Below are 16,599 nucleotides of genomic sequence, written 5' to 3'. Positions count from 1 at the left end.
GAAGGAAGGAAGGAAGGAAGGAAGGAAGGAAGGAAGGAAGGAAGGAAAGAAAGAAGGAAGGAAAGTCAAAAGTTCAAGGTCATTGATGGCAACTTCCTAAGTTGGAGGCCAACCTAGGGTCCTGTCTCCAAAAACAAAACAAAGAACCTGCTTACTACAGTGGTCCCAATATGGAGTCCTTCCAGCCACAGCTGTCCTTCCTGCCCTGGTCTGTTGGCTTCCTGCCCAAGAGCAAGCCCCTGTCTCAGCCGAAGCTCAGAGCCAGGCCTGGGGAGATGCTGGCTAGAGCTGTGGGGTCTGGCTGGGCCATTAGCTCTTCCCTTGGGATTTTCTTTAAAATCATTCCAGGAAATAAACAGGCTGTAAAGCCACCCCCGGGTGAGTGTCCCAGCAGGCAGGTCTGGAGCCAGGGCCTCCTCTGGGCACATCTGGGCCCTATTAGTGGCGTGGAAGCTGCTCATAGGTGTCCCTTAGACTGGGATCCCCAGCAGGCAGGGCAACCTTTCTCTCTCTCTCTCTTTCTCTTGCTTTCCAATGGTCAATTTCACAATGTGATAAGAACTTATGTCCTTAATAAAACAACAACAAATAAAACTTGGTGCTGGAGGGTCGCTGAGGAGTTAAAAGCATTGTCTGCTCTTGCTGAGGACTCAGGTTTGATTCCCAGCTCCCACATGACAGCTCACAATTGTCTGTAACTATAGTTCTCGGGAATCCGATGCTCTTTTCTGAACTCTGCAGGCACCAGGCACTCACGTGATGCCAGCAAAAATATTCAGACCCATAAAACAGAGAGAGGAGACAGACGTGACAATCAACTGACCCATGCCATCATAGCTTTCCTGGGGCTACTCTGTCCCCAGACCCCATGACATGAGGAACTTCATTTACTTTTTCCCAACTTTAAAAACACACAGGCTGGGGATGAGGCTCAGGATTCGGGATGCGGGAGGCACAGTGCTTGCCTAGTGAACACGCAGGGCTCTGAACCATCCCTAGCAGTGCATAAAGCAAGCATGGTGGTTTTCAACTGTGATTCTAGTACTCCAGAGGTAGAGACAGGAGGATCAGAAGTTCAAGGTTATCCTTAGGGAGTGTGAAGCTAACCTGGGCTACATGAAACTCTGTTTCAATAGGGTAAAAAGTGCCAATAAAATGTACATAATAAATTTATCAATTTTAAGGATGCAGGGGAAAAAAGCCCATGATGGTACAGCAGGACCTCTAAACCTAGGCAGAAGCAGATGGAGCTCTGTGACTTTGAGGCCAAGCTGGTCTACATAGTGAAGTTTTAGGCCAGCCAGGGCTACATAGTGAGACCTTGTCTCAAATAAATAAATAAATAGACAGATAAACAAATAAATAAATAAATAAATAAATAAATAAATAAATAAATAAATAAATAAATAAATAGGGCTGGAGCACTGGCTGTTCTTCCAAAGGTCCTGAGTTCAATTCGCAGCACCCACATGTGGCTCCCAACCATCTATAATGAGATCTGGTGCCCTCTTCTGGCATGCAGGCATACGTGCAGGCAGAACATTGTACACATAATAAATAAACAAGTCTTTAAAAAATACAAATAAAATTAGTTGGGCATGGTGCTATCTCATGGCATAGGCAAGTGGATCTGCCTAGAGTGTGAGGCGAGCCCACATAGCAACTTCTATGCCAAACAGGCTACACAGTGAGACCTTGCCTTAAAAACTAACTAAATACATGGATAAATAAAAGAAACAAAGAGGCTTGGGGCACGGCTCACTGACAGAGCAGCACTTGCCTTCTCTGCACAAGGCACTGAGTTCTGTCCCCAGTATGGCAAAAAAACAAACTAGAACCCAGTCTCCTTCTTCATGTCCCATCGGGGCCTGCGCAGCCCGCCTTGTCCCCTCTTTCCCGCTACTCCACGAGGGCTTGTGTCAGTATTCTCTCTGGCAGGAACACTCTGTCAGGGGACCCCAAGGTCACCCTCCACCATCTCTCTCCTCTTTGTACACAGTACCTTCTGCCATAGTTTCCTGCTTAGCCCTTGCCACTAACATCTGACAAAACATCTTTACCAGTCTCTCTTCAGGGGTCCCCTATTCACCCTCTTCCTGCCAGAGCATCTGTTCCACCCAGGGGGAGCTCTGGGCTGCTCTGTGCATCGTCTTGCCTCTCTTTGTCAAACACTGAGTTCAGGAGACACTCACAACTGACCTAGGGAGAAGCCTAGCCACAGAGAGGGTGAGCGGCTTACCCAGAGTCACCCAGCAGTGCGGTAGCAGTGCTGGGATTTGAACCCTCGCTTCTTGTATTACTGTTGCTCTTTGCTTCTCTTCACTTATGAGTGTCTTAAATGAGGGAAAACTCAACCTGCATCTTTTACACACTAGTCTCCTAGAACCCCTACTGCAGGCCCAGCCTTCTGCCGTAGAGTCATGGGTGGCTAGAAGGTAAGTGAGGACAGCGTCACAAACCTGAGGAGGTCCTGTGAGCCTTGTAGATCAGAAGCTTCTAGACCAAGACGTGTGGGTGACAAGCCCCAGTCGGAACTCCCTCTACTGCTGTGCCTGGGCAGCTTGAAGCAGTAAGATCTGGTCACTGACCAGAAGCCCAAAGGAAGGTGACCCCAGACTGAAGCTTCCGTGGTCCGGGGGAAAAGCCCATCTGGACTCTGTTCTGGGGCGCTCCTCCTTTTGTGTCCTGTTAAACTCAGATATGTCCTGCCACAAGCTCTACTTGGGTTCATTAGATCTGCAAAGAGCCTTCTGCACATAAAATTGCATTCGTGAGAGTCCAGTGCTCAGGACCTGAACTTGTCTTTCCGAGGTGATTGTGGAGGACACTGAGAATGGAACTCGGGGCTTTGCATGCTGGGCAAGAGCTCTACCACTGAACTACATCCAGCTCCACTCCTTTGGGTGTGTTTGTGTGTGCATGTCTGTGGGGGATTCTCGTGATTGTTAATGGCAGGCAGGTCCAGCCCACCGTGGGCGGCACCATTCCTTGGGCAGGTGGTCCTTGGCTGTGTAAGAAAGCTAGTTAGGTGTGGACATGTGATAGAGGCAGTCTGCATTGTTCCTCCATGGTTTCTGCTTCAAGTTCCGGCCTCAGTGACGGACTGTGACTTGAAAGCTGACATAAATAAACCCATCCCTCCCCTAAGTCGCTCTGGGTCAGAGTGTTTTATGACAGCAACAATGTAAAATTAGAACACAGGCTCCCTATGTAGCTATGGCTGGCCTGGAACTCCCTAGGAAAAACGAGGTTGGCCTCAAACTTACAAGCATCCTCCTGGCTCTGCCTCCTGAGTGCTGGGGTCACAGGTGTGTGCCCCACTCCCAGATCCTCAGTACATCCTTCTGTCCAGGGCTCGATATGTAGGCCAGGTTGGCCTTGAACTCACAGAGATCTGCCTGCCTCCGCCTCCCCGAGTGCTGGGATCACAGGTATGCGTCCCGGTGCCCAGCTGTCTTGCTTAAAATTTAAAAAAAAAAAAAAAAATTGTATCATTGTGGGAGGAGGCACACGTACCATGGCACTTAAGTGGAGGTCAGAGGTCACAAGACAACTTCCCAGAATCAGCTCTCCCACATTTACAGGTTGCCTGGTTATCCGGCTTATGCGGCAAGTACTTCTATCTTGCCACTCCCCTTTGCCGCTCCCATTTGCCGCTCCCCATGTCCTTCCTTTTTTTTTTTTTTTTTTTGAGGCAAGGTCTCCTCAGGCAGCCTTGAACTAAGTAGGTGAGGATGACCTTGAACTTGGATCTTCCCGCTCCAGCCTCCAGAATGCTGTGGTTATGGCCTGGACCACCTGTCTTAAAACATTCAACCAGCTACCAAGAGTTGAACGGTCTTCTCAGAGTATCTGTGACCTTTCTTTAATTTTTTAAAAAAGACTTATTTAATTTTCTGCGACAGGGTTTTTGTTTGTGTACCACATGCATGCCCTGCCCGGTGCCCCTCGAGTTATGGATGGTTGTGAGCTGCCATGTGGGTGCTGGGAACTGGACCTGGGTCCTCTGAAAGAACAAGTGCTCTCGACCACTGAGCCATCTTTCCAGGCCCACCATGCAACTTTTATTATTTACTCAGCAAACTCTGTGGGAGGCCAGGAAGCCAGCCTGGAGAAGGAAGGCTGGGGAGAAGGAAGAGTGAGTCAGAGTTATTGCATGACTCCTAGGAGAAAGAAGCCTTCAGCAAGGCTCCACTGACCCCGGCCTTAGGGGTCATGGGGTGAGCAGGCACCAGGCTGTGGCTGAGACAAGTTTGATGGGACTAGAATCAGGCTGGCCTTGCAGGTGGAACTATGTATGGCCTTGCCCTGGGGGGCCACAGGGAGCCATAGGAGGGAGTAATTGAGGAAGGGATGAGAGTTAAACCTCTTTTTTTAAAGATTTATTTATTAATTTAAAGTGTGTGAGTGCTCTATCTGAATAGTACAACCTGCATGCCAGAAGAGGGTTTTAGATCTCACTGTAGATGGTTGGGAGCCACCGTGTGGGCGCTGGAAATTGAACTCAGTACCTCTGGAAGAGCACTTAACCGCTGAGCCATCCCTCTAGCTCTTGAGTTCACACTCTTGAGGGAGCTCACAAGCACAGGCTGTGGGGAGCAGGTCTGGCTGTCAGGCCAGCTTGTGAGGAGGAGGCTACAGCCTGCAAACAGGCACCAGGCTTTTAGACCCACGGGTCAAAGGGCAGAGGGTGAGGTGCAGTCTGCATTTCAGCCGGGGAGGGAAGCAAGCCCCCAGTCATCTTGGTGGCCCAGTCCTGTAATCCCAACATTTGGGAGGCTGAGGCAGGAGAATATCTAGTTCAAGACCCACCTGCGCCACAGAGTGAGTTTGAGGCTAGCCTGGATCGCCCGTTTTCAAGAGATTGCCGGCAGAAAGGGTATGAGGCCAGAGGGCTGGATCTACACTTCAGCATTGTGGCTGATCTGCTGTGTGAGCCGAGGAAAGCGCCATAACCTCTCTGAGTGTCTGCCTCCGCCTTGCCAGGTGACTCTAGTGAACTGCAGATGTGTGCCCGAGCAACAGAGGCCTCCCTCGGCAGGGCTGCTCCCATGCCCATTTTACGGCCCCAGGGAGAGGCTCTGACAATGCTGAGCCTTCCCTCGGCCACGCTCAGGGCAGCTGTGCCTCAGACTTTGGTCTCTTATGCAGGCTCCAGCCTGAGCCAGTCTACTCCCTCTCCAGAGCAGGTACAGTCCTGGAGACCCCCAGGGTCCCACAACCCAACTCTGACCAGAAGAAAAGCATCGATGTGAATAGAAAAGATGGCAGCAAGGAGAAATGAAACCCATGTCACCCAGGGGACTGCTCGGGAGGGGAACCCCCGAGGAAACCCACCGTTACCCCAGGAAATAGCCCAGGCTGGGCAGGGGGCTTTCCTGAGGCCCTCAGCCCTGCCTTGGAGGTTTCAGCAGCACCAGCGAGTCCCTTTGTGACCCTGTCCGTCAGCGGCCTCCCTCTCTCAGTAAAGATGAGCCCGGACTGTGACCGGTGGTGTCAAGATGAAAGGACATTGTACATCGAGTCCGGCAGCTGCAGAAGAGCTGAGCGGAGCCCTGGCAGCAGCTAACCAGGAGGGGCCTGGGGTGCCCAGACCTCAGATGGGGCAAACTCAAAGATAATACTGGACATGACGGCCAGCAAGAGGGCTCAGTGGGTGAGGCTGCTTGTCTCCAAGCCTGATGACCTGAGTTCCATCCCTGGGATGTAAAAACGAAATTCTGGATTGTTTGTTTTGTTGTTGTTGTTTTGTTTTGTTTTGTTTTTTTCTATGTGTAACTATGGCTCTCCTGGAACTTACTCTGTAGCCCAGGCTGTCCTCAAACTCATGGAGATCTGCCTGTCTCTGCCTCCCAAGTACTGGGATTAAAGGTATGTGCCACCATGCCTGGCTAGATGTAAATGATGATGATGATGATGATGATGATGATGATGATGATGATGATAAAAAATAATGAGCAGAGAAGGGAAAGCTGACATGTGGCAAGCACTCAACTGCCCCCACCCCCCAGGGATTCGGTGACTGAGAGGCACGTAGTCAGTGCCCAGGGAACACATTCTGGCAGGAAGAGAGGGAAAGAAAGAAAAGAACAGGGAAGGGACCGAAAGGTGTGACTGTTACCACGGTAACTCTGAAGCTGAATGGAGGTGGCAGGGAGGGTGGTTCATTCCGTGTGTGCTTTTGTTTGATGTGTGATGCCTGCCTGTCTGTGCGCACGCATCCACGCAGGTGCACACGCGTGTGGAGGCCAGAGGTGTCTCCCTCAAGTTGTTCCCCCGCTTCTTTTTGAGGCGGGGTCTCTCAGTGAACCTGCAGCTAGCTCCTGGCTTCAGCTAGACTGGCTGGGCAGCCCTGGACACTCCTGTCTCTGCCTCCCCGGTGCTGGGATGGCAGGTGTGCCTTTTCACGTGTCTGGGTTTGGGGGATGAAACTCGGGTTATCATTCTGAGGCAAGCGCCTTACTGGCTGAACCATCATCTCTCATCCCTGTTTGACTTTTGAGATAAGGTGGCTTGCTCTGTGTCTGGGTCTCTGCAGCTTTGAGACTGGAACACCCTCCTCTCCCCCTCCACCCCCAAAGAGCAGGCAGCCCTGGCTGGTGAGTCAGTCTCTGCCGAAGTGGGGGTGGGTGCTGACAGCCCCTTTGAGAAGTCAGGGGCTGAGGTCAGGAGGGACAAAGGACTTTTCCAAGGACACAGCTGTCAGGGAAGTGGTAACAGGGCTGGAGTTTTTAATGGCCTTTGAGGGCGCAGCGTGGCGGCGGGCTCTCCCATGCTCCCCAAGTTGTGTCACCAGCCTGACTCTCCACCCCAGAACATTCCATCACCAGAAAACAAAATCCCAGACCCAGCAGCCTCCCCTCCCCCTCTCCCGCCCCCGCCTCTGGTGAGCCGCATCTGCTTTGTGTCTGTGGCTTTGCCTGTTCGGGACATTTCTTATACATGGAGTCATAAAGTGGGTCACACACATCGCATGTTCCGTCGGCGTCTGGCTTTTCTCACTGCCCTCGCTCTCAAGGTTCAGCCAGGTGGCTCTGCCGGGGCCGCTTTTGTTTGTTTGTTTTTGTTTTTTAAGGGTGAATAGTATTCCTTTCGTGTAGCTACTTATTATCCACCATCAGGGGAGCCCACAGGGTGTTTTCTCCTTGGCTCTTAGGGAAACATTCTGCTGGGAACATTCCTGTGCCGGTTTGTGTGGACTGCAGCCACCCAGGGGACATTTAGCTGTCCGTTCTTGGAGCCACCCTTCGTCTCTCTTGACTTATTACTTTTCTTATGTATTGTTTGCTGGACTGAGGGTTGAAAGCAGGGGCCTCAGGAGCACTCAGTGAGTGGTATGCTCTTGAGCAACATTCCAGTCTGCCCCCTTTCATTTATTTATTTTTCTTTTTCGAGGCAGGGTTTCTCAGTGTAGCCCTGGCTGTCCTGACCCTCACTCTGTAGACCAGGCTGGCCTCGAACTCAAAGATCCACTTGCCTTTGCCTCCTGAGCGCTGACACTAAAGGCGTGTACTGCCACTGCCTGGCCCTTTTTCACTTTGGATTTTTAAACTAGGTATTTTTTAACTGAAACAGGAGTGATCTCATACGGCTCAGGTGAGCCTCAGACCTTGGACAGCCTTGAATTCTTGATCCCCCTGCCTCCACCTCCCAAATTTGGGCATTATTATACGAAAGGGTATCATTATACCTCACACTAGCAAGTTTCTTGTTACTTTTTGTTGTTGTTTATTTTGTGAGCATGAGCGAGTGTACACGTGTGTGTGCTAATGTGTGGAGGTCGGAGGACAGCTTGTGGAAATTGGTTTCTCCTTTCACTATGTGGGTTCTGGGGAATCTAACTCAGGCTGGGTGGGGGGTGCAGTCCTGTGCTGAGCCATCTCTCCAGATGGCTTTTAATTTTTGAAACAGAATGTCAATAGTATATTCCACCCCCACCCCGATTTAATCCCAACGCTTGGGAGGCAGAAACAGATGGATCTCTGTGAGTTCGAGGCCAGCCTGATCTACATAGCAAGTTCCAGGATGGCCAGATCCTCCTGCCTCTGCCTCTTGAGTGCTGGGGTTAAAGGCATGCACCGACCCCTCCCAGCTTATTTTTATGATTTTGAGACACTTCTTACCACATAGCCCAGCCTAGCCTGATCCTCCTGCCTCAGCCTCAGTGTGTGGACCACCACACCTGGCTAGTTTTCATTTTACCATTTGTTCACAGTTTGCAGTTTTGAGGATGGGAACCCAGGGCTCCTGTAGGTTAGGCAAGCTCTCTACCTCAGCCTATGTGATCCATTTGGGGAGGTGAGAATGTGCATGTGAAAACCGTTTTCTCAAGGTGTAGGGGACACAGACTATCCTGCGGAGCGTGTGACATCTGGTTGGCGAGCTCTTTCTCCTGGAGAAACAAAGCTTCCTGTATGTGGCCATCACCATCCAGGCAGGGTCTAACCTGAGCTCTCCCCGAGGGCCTGGGAAGGTGGGAGAGAGCCAGCACCTGGGCCTCAGCCGGGTCTCTGCTCAGAACCGGGCACTGGTTGGTGGAGTGTAAGGAGCCAGCTGTGAGCCACCTGGCCACCCAGCTGCTCTGATACAAAGGACATCCCTGAGCTAGGTGCCACTAGTCACCCTGGATCCAGAGCCTAAGAATGGTGGTTGCCATGATGGGGAGACTTGGAGCACCCAGGCACCCCGGGAAACACACGAAAGACACCAAGCACAGGAGAGGGAGAGGGAAGGGAGACTTCCTGAAGACCTTCAGTAGAAGACCACAGGCAGAGATCAGGGTGGCCTGAAACAGCAGGAGGGTGTGTCGGGGGTGTGTGGCTCAGTCAGCAGCTGCTTGCTTAGCAAGTACAAAGCCCTGGTCTCTGTCCCCAGCACCTGGTAAAGCAGACATTCTGGTATGTGCCTGGAATCCTAGTATTAAGAAAGCAGAGGCAGGAGCATCAGGCGTTTGAAGCTAGTTGTTCCTACATAGAGTTCAAGGCCAGTGTGGGCTACAGTCTCAAACATAAAGTAAAATGAGGCCCGGAACGGCACTCGCACCCACTTACATACACATAATAAGGTTTGAAATGAGTAAAAATAAAAAAATAAAAATAAAGCCAGCCATGGTAGCACAGGCCTTTATTTCCTGGTGCTCTACAGGCAGAGGTAGGTGGATCTTCGTGAGTTAGCTAAAGGCCAGCCTTGTCTGTGTAGAAACCTCCAGCCAGCCAAGGCTATATAGTGAGACTTTGTCTCTAACTAACTAACTAACTAACTAACTAACTAACTAACTAACTAACTAACTAACAAATAAACAAAACAGGGGCTGCAGAGATGGCTCAGCGGTTAAGAGCACTGGCTGTCCAAAGGACCCTGGTTCAATTCCCATGGACCTACATGGTAGCTCACAACTGTCTGTAACTACAGTTCCAGTGAATCTGACATCTTCACAGAGACAGACATATGTACAGGCAAAACACCAATGCACATAAAATAAAAATAAATGCATCATTAAAAAAAAAAAAAAGAAGAAGAAAAAGAAAATAGAAATGTTAGCCAAGCTATGCCATAGTGGGTCATGCTTTTAATCCCAGCATGTGGGAGGCAGAGGCAAGCAGATCTCTGAGTTCTAGGCTAGTCTGGTCTACATAGTGAGTTCCAGGACAGCCAGGACTACACAGAGAAAACCCTATCTTGAAAAATTAAAAAAAGGAAAAATAAAAACCAGAAACAACAACAAAATGTCAGCCAGTCAATGTGAATGGTAAGGTAGGCAGGGCTGGACCTGCGGGCCCGGAGGGTCATGGTAAAGGCCTAGCACTGGGATTTTATTCTAAGCCACAGGAAGCCACCAGGGGATTTTACTTGGAGGGGTGACACAGTGTCTCAGGCTTCACGTGGGGAACAGGCCGAGGCCACTGAGCCACAGAAAGGAAGTGGAAGATGACAGATGCACCTGTGGGCTGAGCGCACTGGCTGGTCAGCTGAGGAAGGAGCGGGCCTGGTGTGTCTCCGTGGCGGGGGACGTGGAGCTGGGCGATAGCCCCTGAGAGAAGGCTCAGTACCACATTTCTTTTTCTTTCTTTCACCTTTTTCCTTAGTTTTCAGCTTCTTAGTATGAAATTTCTATTATAGACTCAGAACCCTGAAGGAGGCGTTCTCTCCGCCCACCGAGGGACCCAGGAACCAAACCCAGGTCATCATGTCACCACTGAGCCATCCCTCAGCCCTTTTGTTCTGTTTTGAGACCAAGTAGGCTTTGAATTCTTTACCTGGTTTAAGACGATACCTGAATTCCTGATCCTCTTGCCTCCTCTTCTCTTTCTCTCTTGCTCACTCTGCAGGCCTGGCTGTCCTGGAACTTACTCTGGAGGCCAGGCTGGCCTCAAATTCACAGAGATCCGCCTGCCTCTGCCTCTTGAGTGCTGGGATTATAGGTGTGTGTCCTCACACCCGGCTCAATTTTTATTTTTTTTAAAGTTATTTCTTTTTAAATTTTATTCTGTATATTTGGGCGTCCTACCCGAATGCATGTCCTGTACACCAGGTGTGTATATAGTGGCCGTGGAAGCCTGTGGAATCCCCTGGGACTGGAGTTACAGGTGCTTTTGAGCCACCATGTGGGTTCCAGGAACCAAATCCGGGTTCTCTGGAAGAGCAGCCAGTGTTCCTAACCACTGAGCCACTCTCCAGCCCCTATCTCAGGATCTTAACTCCCATTTCCTAATGTCTGATACCGTCCAGTGTCTTTCTATGACTTATTTACAATACAATCCACCTATCTTAATTACTGAAAACAGATAGTATTCAAACTGTACGCCCATTTTGAATTGACCTTACTGAATTTTGAGGGTTTTCTTTTGTTTTGTTTTGAGACAGGATCTCAGGGATCCTGGACTACAGAATGACACCCTTTCTCGTGCCTGGGGGACTCAGCCGGTAGGTGAGGCGGACTGTCTAGCATGCGGAAGCCCAGGCTCTAGCCCCAACACTGAACAAACTCCACGTGATGGCACACACCTGCAATCCAAGCACTTGTGAGATAGATGCAGGAGGATCAGAAACTCAAGGTCATCCTTCTTGGCTACACAGTGAGTTGGATGTCATCTTGAGGGCCATGAGACCATGGCTTAAAAAGGAAAAGAGAGAGACGGGGCATCAGAGCCTAGATGGTTCAAGCCTGGACTAGCCCCCTGCCTGGTGAAAGATCTTAACCAGGCTTCTTGCCTTCTCTGGGGCAGCTGGGTTTACAGGTGCCCCGGACTAGCCAACTTTTCAAAGGCTCAAGGGAAAGTGCCTAAGAAGTACCTGAACGATAAGAGCTCATTTCTGCCCCAGGGCCTTTGCTCAGGTCATTTCCCAGAGCACCCTCTTCCTGCTGGTGCCCTCTCGTTCCAACCTTCCCACAGCTGTGTCCTAAGCATTCTGAGACTCCTCTATTTCCCCGAGCCCCCCGGTCCCCCCCCCCCCCAGCACCTCACACCCTACCCTCCTCCCACAGCGTTGGTTGCCATCTGCCACAGTGCTTAGGCGTTGACTCTCGGCTGTCTGGCTCTCCCATGGAATGCGTCGCTACGGGAGGCTGGGTGGTTTGTGCCCTGCTCCTGGGATATCCCAGTCTTTGATGGTACCTGACAGAGCATGGCGGAGAAGCCCAGCTGAGATCAAACAAAATTGCCCCATTCCTTTCTGGGTGACCTTGTACCACTGCTCCCTTTTACATTTATCTAGTTATCTATCTATCTATCTATCTATCTATCTATCTATCTATCTATCTATCTATCTATCTATCTATCTGTGTGTCATGAGTGGGTCAGGACAGGACACTAGTGTGTCAGAGGACAATCTTCAGGAGTCACTTTTTTCCTTTCAACATGTGGGTCCCCAGTCATCAGATTTGGGGGGCAGATACCCTTACCTGAACCATCTCAGTCTCTCTGTTTCTATGTCTGGCTCTCCCTCCCCTCCTTCCCTTCCCTTCCTTTCCGTCTGTTTTGATGTCTTCTGTAGCCCAGGCTGGCCTCAGACTCGTCGGTTTCACCGACGATGGCCACCACCCCGTACTTTGGGGCCACTTCTTTCAGGCCCAGGTTTGTCTGGGAGAGCGGGGGAGGGGGGGAGGCAGCGGTGGGGTCCCCGGAGCGCGGACCCCCTCCAGCCCCGGCCGCCCGCGGCGCAGCGAGACGAATGCAGCACACGGCCGCCTTTATGGGCCGCAGACAGCGCGCCGCCAGCCTAACCCTGCGTGGAAAATTCGCAGGCGGGAGGCGCGGGGGCGTCGCCCGGCAGGTGGAGGAGGGAGAGCCGAGGGCTGCTGGGGCTGCTGTCGACCGGGTGGCCTGCCCAGCCTCGCCAGAGGCAGGCTCTCCCTCTCGGGAGTGTCACGGCAGCGCATCCAGATCTCTTTCTTTCCTTTTTTGGGTTTTTGGAGACAGCCCAGGCTGGCCTCTAACTGGCTGAGTAGCGGACGATGACCTTGAATTCCTGATCCTCCTGCCTCCACCTCCCAAACACTTCCGCGCGCACGGTTAGATTTCAGGGTAGCGCCCGCAGCCTTGGGAAGCCGAGCCACACTTGGAGTCAGGGTGGTGGGGAGAGGAGGCCGCCCCGCCTGCCCAGCGGAGGACTGAGGTCTGGATGGAGTTCAGCGCAGCAGTACCTGGGGCTTCTCTGAGCATCCGTGGCAGTGGCGCTGGGCCAGGCCATGCTGAGAGAAGGGGGAGGGGCCGTCAGCTCTGGACACTGGGGCCCCCCTTTGCAGGGGGGTGGGCGTGCGCGGAACAATCCTCTCTCTCTCTCTCTCTCTCTCTCTCTCTCTCTCTCGCCTCTTGGTCTGTTTGCGCTGCTGGGATGGAATGCCTGAGGCAGCGTTATGTATAAATCAAAGACACTTGCTCAGTTCGTGACGCTGGTGGCCTCCACATGAGGTCCTTGTGCTGGGTCACTTGTGTGAGAGAACAAAGAGGAGGTGAAGCCCCAACCCACCGACAGTAACAGGAATCCACTCATGGGATAGAGTCCTCATCATCTAAACCCCTTGAGGCTCCCCTACCAAACACCATTGCGCAAGGAACCACATTTAGACCTTAGCTCCTGGATACCAGGACGCATGCCCAAGCTGGCACATATGCCCGCCTGTATTGTTAATGGCAAGGTTGGGAGGAATGGACAACCCTCTCTCCCTCCCAAGTCCTGTCTCAGAATCACAACGGAGGAAGGTAGAAAGTAAGACAGGAGTTGTGGGATGGGCAGGCCAAGTTCTCCGAAGGCTGAGGACAAGAGGCTGCTTGGTCTAAACCACACAGTAAGCTTTGTGCTAGCCTGGGCTACAGTGTAACGGCCTGTCCAACAAATACAATTAAATCTGAAAAAATCCCAACAAGGTGGAAAGTCACGGTAGAGGCAGTGGGGATGTCACTCTTTGAATGGGCCGTTCTTCTCGCCTGGAACCTAGTCCTCATCCCTGCTGTTCCCACAGCCCATCCCTCACTTTCTCCTTCTCAAACCACTTGGCTATTTTTCCCACTGCCCTAGCCTTTCCCTTTGTCACCCATCCTTAGTACATTACCCACCTTAAATTTTTAATATTTTAATTAATTTATGGTGGGGAATGGTGTTGTGTCTCTGTGTGCAGGTCAGAGCTTTTGGGCATTCTGTCCCTCCTTCTACCACGTGAGTTCTGGGGAACCGAACTCAGAACAGTGGGCCTGGTGGCAAGAGCTCTTTCCTACGGAGCCATCTTGCCTGCCCTGATTTTGATGTTCGTTTTATTTATTTATTTGATTGTTTAATTTTTAATATTTTATCTTAATTTTTCATTATGTGTATTCATGTGTTGGAATGTGTATGTGTGTGCAGGGGCTTTGGACCCCTTGTTGCTGCTGGAGTTGCAGGTAGTTGTAAGCCTCCTGATGTGGGTGCTGGGATTGAACTCGTGTCCTGAGACGAGCAACAGGCACTCTTAACTGCTGAGCAATCTCTCCAGCTCGGTTTGTTTGATTGTGTGTATGTGTATGTGACATGTGTGTGTATGTGAGTGCATGAATGATGTGTATGTGCGCACACTGATATGTAAGAAGACAACATCAGGCTTTGTGCCTCGTCTCCCCCCTTGTCTGAGACAGCAGATCCTCATCATTCATGGCCTTCCGATGCCACTAGCTTGTGGGGCACTTCCTCTCCTTTTCCCATCTGCAGCAGGAGTCCTGTGGAATTACCCATATGAGCACCTAGCCGTATGTGGGATCTGGGATTCAAACGCATTTCTCCATTGATCCGCTCCCCCAGCTCCATTCTATTTATCTTTATTGGATGTGTGTGATGTCGGGGAAGGTACGTGTGTGGACGTCAGAAGGCAGCTCAGTGGTGTCTTCCACTCTCGTAGGGACAGTGGGGACTGGACTCGGGTCATCGGGCTTACTCAGCAAGCATCTCGGCCTCCGGGCTCTCTTGACACCCTGGTGTTTTGGAGACAGAATCTCGTGCAGTCCAGGCTAGCCTTGAACTCCTGATCCTCCCGCCTCCACCTTCCGAATGCTGGTGCGTTTCAGGTGTGTGCCACCACACACACTCTTCGTTGTGAGACAAAATCTCACTGTGTAGCTTAGGCTGGGCTTGAACTCACTGGATAATCCAGACTGGCCTCCCTCCTGCCTGCTGTCCAGGCTCAGCCTCCCAGTGTCCGGGGCTGCAGACATGTGGCACCTCCTCTGGTCATATCAGACACTGTCTTGGTCACTAGCTTTCCTGCCTGCTTCCTCCACCTGCCTGCGGGGTTGAGAAAGTGGGACTCTGTGCTTGGGCCTCTGCACCCACCGGAGCACACAGTGGGTGTGTTCACAAATGGAAAGACTGATTGGTGAATGAATAAAGCCAGGGGCAGAAGCCAAAGCTTTCTCTTTTCTTTCTGGGGACTTGACTTGGTTTCTGGTTAGCAAGGTTTCCTGAGCTAGGGACAGGCAGAGAGCCAGGTGAAGGGAGGGGACAGGGATGGAGGGCTGGGCCCTGCCAGCAGAAGAAGGCTCATTTTTAGCCTCAGGCCGAGCACCCTGGCAGGGTGGGGACCCAGGGGCCAGAGCCGCCCTGCCTGCTGCCCAGCCTGCCGCCAGTGAGAATTCTCACACGTTGTAAAGGAGGCTCCTGCTCTCTTCTGGCGGGGCAGCTGGCTGGGCTATGTCTGTGCTGGAGCTCCCAGCTCACAGGGAGTGTGTGGTGGGGCCTCCCTGACCCTGTAATTCCCTTCCTGGGGACAGACTGCTGGGCTCAAGTTTGTTCCTTGGTTCTTTGAGGCAGCACACACTGTCCCTTGAACAGCTGCCCCAGCCCCATGGTGACTTAAAGCTGGGAGAAGGACACTCCTCAGACATGCAGAGATGCACAAGAGGAGGCTCGGGAGTGACATGGCCGAGAAGAGGAGAGGGAATGCAGGGCTGATGTATGCCTTTCCTCTGGACTTGGTGTCTACTGGCACCAGGGAAGCTGACACAGGAGGATCGCCCTGAGGTCAAGGCTAACTTGGTTACACAGTCAGTTCCAGGCCAGCCTGGACTACCATTTGAGACTCTGTCTTAATGAGAGAAAGAGAGAGAGAAAGACTTGGAACGAGGTCATGTCTTGTGTGTGGGGAGCCAGTGGGGATCCCCTGAGGGTGGAGAGGAAATGCCTGGCCCAGATCCCCCTGGGCCTAACTGGAAGCCTGGCTCTGCGCTCACTCCCTGGGGCCTCTGCCACAGCCTTCACTCCTTCCCGAAGGAGAAGCCCCAGAGGCTGGGAAGGACTCAGGAGGCCCAAGGGGCTGTGGCATGTGTCACGCAGGTGTGGGGCTCTGGGCTGCCGCGGCAGTCCAGGTTTGGGGTGTAGGAGATACACAAGAGCAAACAGTGGGTAGAGATGGCTTCATGGGCTCAGCGCTCCTCTGGGCTGGGCCTGTGTGTACGCGTCACTATTTTTGAACTGAATTGAGTTCGTGTTGGTGCAGAGATGTGTGTGGCAGGTGTGAGTGAGGAGCACATCCGTGTGTCCATGGGCATGTTCGCATGGATAGAGATGCATTCTGGGACTGAACTACCATGAGTGTGTGTGTGTGTGTGTGTGTGTGTGTGTGTGTGTGTGTGCGTGTTTGAGTTGGTGTGGCTGTTGCTGGCATTGTGTCTGAGCTGGGGGGGGTCTGCCGGGTGTGTTGGGTGGTGTGAGTGTGAGAATCTGAGGGCACCTCAGGGCACGTGAGGCTGGACTGACATGTTCACATACAGCATGGTAGGGGATGTCCAGCGTACCTCTGCGTGTGTGTGTGTGTGTGGCCCTGTCACCGCCAGCTCCGAACCCGGCCACATAAACTTCGCACCCCTGCAGGCGGGCTGCGGCAGCCCCTTGGCGGGTGCTGGGCAATGGAAAGCAGATGGGCCAGGATGCAGGCCATATGGGGCTGGGGGTGGGAGGTGCATTCCTCCCTCCCAGCACCAGGAAGCCCCCTGCCTGCGGCCCCCCGTCGGGGTGGAGCCTGATGCTGACACTACAGCAAATGTCTTGTAGCCAGTGTGAAGCCAATGGGAGGCAGCCTCCGTTGGGACTCTGTGTGTGTGTGTGTGTGTGTGTGTGATGGGGAGGTAAAGGGAG

The sequence above is a fragment of the Psammomys obesus genome, unplaced genomic scaffold (assembly GCF_907164565.1).
Source record: "Psammomys obesus unplaced genomic scaffold, mPsaObe1.curated_primary_1811, whole genome shotgun sequence".
In the NCBI taxonomy this organism is placed as follows: domain Eukaryota; kingdom Metazoa; phylum Chordata; class Mammalia; order Rodentia; family Muridae; genus Psammomys; species Psammomys obesus.
Note: the sequence above shows the minus strand (reverse complement) of the source record.